This window comes from Crocodylus porosus, unplaced genomic scaffold, assembly GCF_001723895.1.
Source record: "Crocodylus porosus isolate Cpor-Errol unplaced genomic scaffold, CroPor_comp1, whole genome shotgun sequence".
Classification (NCBI taxonomy): domain Eukaryota; kingdom Metazoa; phylum Chordata; order Crocodylia; family Crocodylidae; genus Crocodylus; species Crocodylus porosus.
This window is the reverse complement of record NW_017728952.1, coordinates 372,912-376,388: the sequence shown is the minus strand read 5'-3', so window position 1 is coordinate 376,388 and position 3,477 is coordinate 372,912. Positions and strand designations below refer to the sequence as shown.

Here is a 3,477-nt window from a genome sequence, read left to right as displayed (position 1 = left end):
CTCCCTGCCAGTAAGTAGAGGGCGAGGATGGGGTCTGGAGGACGGGGGAGGGGACCATGGGGGGACCCTCGCCAGACCCCATCCCCTGCCTGCTCCCTCAGCCCCCCTGAGCACCTCCCAACCCCTGCCCGCTGTTCCAGCCCCTCATGGCTGCCCCACCCACCCCAGCTCTTAAAAAATAATGCCCTGCTCTCATTGGCTGCTGCAGCAGCTGTCAGGGCTTCTGGGGGCTTGTGGCAGCAGGGATTGCCCCCCTGCCTAGCAGCAGCTGGTGAGTGCAGGGCTTTTTCTTTTTTTTAAAGAGCCAAGATGCTGGGGCTGGGAGAGCAGGCGGGGAATGGGGCCTGTTTAATTAGGAGATTCGGCTGATTCAGTGGCAGCCAAATCTTTGAATAAGATTCAGCCGAATTAATTTGGGACAGTGATTCAAATTACCAAATCGAATCACTGTCCCCCAAATCAGCCAAATGTAAATCCAAGGTGAATACTAGCCTCTTCACACAGGCCTACAGATTTTCCCCTTTAAAGGAGAAAACGTGGACTTTTCCTTTTGAAGCAGGAAACCACGGGTTTTCCCTTTTGCAAACAGTTATCTGCAGGCTGGCAGAGTTTCAGCCTGTAATGAGCTTCTTACAAAAAAGGTACAAAACCTTTCCTTTCTTCAGAGCCCTGTCCAGAGGAGGAGGTGTCTTCTCCACATGCACACAAAAGTTGCCCCCATGCAGTCAAATCACATTAGAAACTTTTCGGACTTGTCAACATGGGAAAGTTGCCAACATAAATAAGGGTGTGAAGACAGTGCAGTGAGATAAAGACCTATTAATTCAACACCCCCCAATCCCCACAATTCTCATCCTCCTTAAACACAGCTCTGCCCAAGTCAGAGGAGCCAGCGTGAGTCTGGAAAGATGCTCTAGACCAATGAGCCTGAGTCCCGCAAAGCAGGGGATGACTGTGGTGGGCTGCCCACACGGGGGTGGCAGGAAGCGATCTCGAAGGCCCGGTGCCAAGGGCCATGAGGGCTCATGTGTCTGAGGCCTGCTCTGATCTGAAACCAGAGAGGAAAGATTTGCTCCAGGAAAAACCAGGATTGACTGAGGAAGCCAACACTCAGCTGCTTCAGAACCAGTTTGGAATGTGGATCAGGGGATGAGAACAGAGATGGGGACAGGGATTCAGCCCCCTCCCCAGCTTGGCCCAGCCCAGTCGAGCAGGACCTGCCGGGCCTCAGCTGATTTTGGGTGCCATCAGGGGAAGGTGCCTGCCTGGGGGATGCATGCAGCTGCCTCCTGCAGGCAGTTGTTTGGAGCAGCCTGAGGCTCAGCAGGGGATGGTGTGGCAAAGGGCATAGCCTTGTTTGGGGACAGCATAATGCCCCCATGCTGTTAGGCACTGAGCGGGACTGGACATAGCTGGCCATCACATGTGCCATTGGGAACTGGAAGGCGTCAGGGTAGCCCGCCCCTTGTCCCCACAGCGGCCAGGCTGGGGGTCCAAGTGGTGCAGTGGTGGGTTCCCTGGTTGCATGGGGCTGTGGCACCAAGACCACAGGATTGTGGAGCAGCTGCCAGGATTAAACTGTCTCTCCATGGGTCGAACTGGGCCAGGCCGGAGCGCCCCTGGATGTGCTTGATGGTGGAGGGATCCCACCAGCTTGTCCTGTGTTAGAAGGGAGAGCCTGATAGGGGCCCAGCTGCAGCGGGATTAGATGGTCATATTTATGCTACTCTGCTAGTCATCCTCATTTCCCTGTCCCCATCTTCCCCACCTGCCCCTTACATCTTGTAGGAAGCAGCCTTTTCTTCTTTCCTTTCTCCAAAGCAAGAAATAATGATTGGGGCAGTGGTAGGCTTCCAAATTGCTTTAAAATTGTAAATATATCAATAAAACATCATGTTCAACTGTTATCTCTATATATAGTGATGTTTCATTTTAATCATGAAAGAACACGGATTTTGGGGTTTTGAATCAGATAATTTTGGATTTTTTATCATAGAGTTTAAGAAAACCAGGATCCCTGGTTATGAGGGGGAGAGCAAGGAGGCTCTTTCCCTTGCCCCTTGTACTGAGTGCATGAGCCATTTGTGATTCAGTTCATGTGCTCACCCCTGCATACATTGTTTCCCAGGGAGACAGTTGAGCGGTCTGCTTGCCTGGTTCTCCTTTCCCTTTCCACAGGAGGAAATTTGGGAAGAGGCTAAACTTCCCTGGCATGCAGTCACTCCACAGGCACCTTTTGTGTCAAAGCAGTTCTCCATTGTCCCTGCTTTGAAGACTTCTGTCTGACTGAACCCAGCCCCTAGTGTTTTAGTTTATTATTGTGATGTTCTCTGAGAGATGGGTCCTTTGAGGACCCCCCTATAGGGTTTGGTATCAAAGGGCTTTGATCACTGGCTGTTTCATGCAAAACCAGTCAACTTAGCTTTGTGGTCCAGCTAGTGGGTAATGACCTAGTATATGTTATAAATGAGCATTGGATAAATGCAGTATCCTATAAATGGACTAAAAAAGAAGAAACATCTCCTATGTGTACTTGTGATAGATTAGGCATCCTGTAGGGTATTCTGAAAACTGGTGCCTCAGTCCACAAAGATAGCAGACAACAAACAAGTAACTCACAGAATGACATAAGGGAGTATAAGTACAGGCAGGTAAACCCTTTTCTGCCCTTTCATATGGTACAAACTAGTTTGACTACAGCAGTGGTTTCAAGCATTTTTTCATTTGTGGCCCCCTAAAAAATTTCAAATGGAGGTGCAGATCCCTTTGAATTGTAAGCGTAGGTATTCACATGCTTTTGATTGATCATGGTCATATTTTGTGGACTCCTTAGACAGCCTGCCAACCGCCAGGGATCTGCAGACCACATGTTGAAAACCCCTGGACTAATGTAACATCAATCTATCCCATGGTGGAGCTGACCTGCTGAGTGAAATATGATGGTGATGACATTTCCATTCTCTGATTCGTAGGGCTGCTTGTGCTGAGGCAATGAAACCCAAAAGCAATTTTTAGTAAATCACTGGAATTGCCAGGGCATAAAAATACTACTTTATGTAATTTCTTTTGTAGCATTGGGTACCTCGTAACCCAGAATACTGGAACATGTCTCCAATAACTATGTTGAATTCCAGGGTCTTAAAAATCACAAAGCATGCTGCAAACCTTTGGTTAATCCTTGCATTATCCCTAAAAGAAGGGAGTGGTACTATCATACTCAACCTACAAATGAATCTGAGGCACAAGAGAGATTAACTGCTGCATTTCCAAATGTTTCCCCTAATTTTTTCGTCATGCTCGATTTCCAAGGCTCAGTGAGCTATGCTTATTCCAAGGCTGCGCTGCATGTGAGCTAGGTTTCAGGAGCTGCTGGCTGCAGCACCCTACATTGAAGTAGGTGTAATGAACTACTTCAATAACAGGACTGGAAAAGGAATCAAGTTTTGTTCAAAACAAAATAGATCTAAATCCCTGTGT

General features: G+C 48.4%; 1 protein-coding gene across 5 annotated transcripts in view; it reads left to right on the top strand.

The window, feature by feature from the left end:
• The window catches only part of FRAS1 (Fraser extracellular matrix complex subunit 1), a 360,126-nt gene that overhangs the window by 269,485 nt on the left and 87,164 nt on the right, over window positions 1-3,477 (top strand). The gene's annotated exons all lie outside the window — the stretch shown is intronic.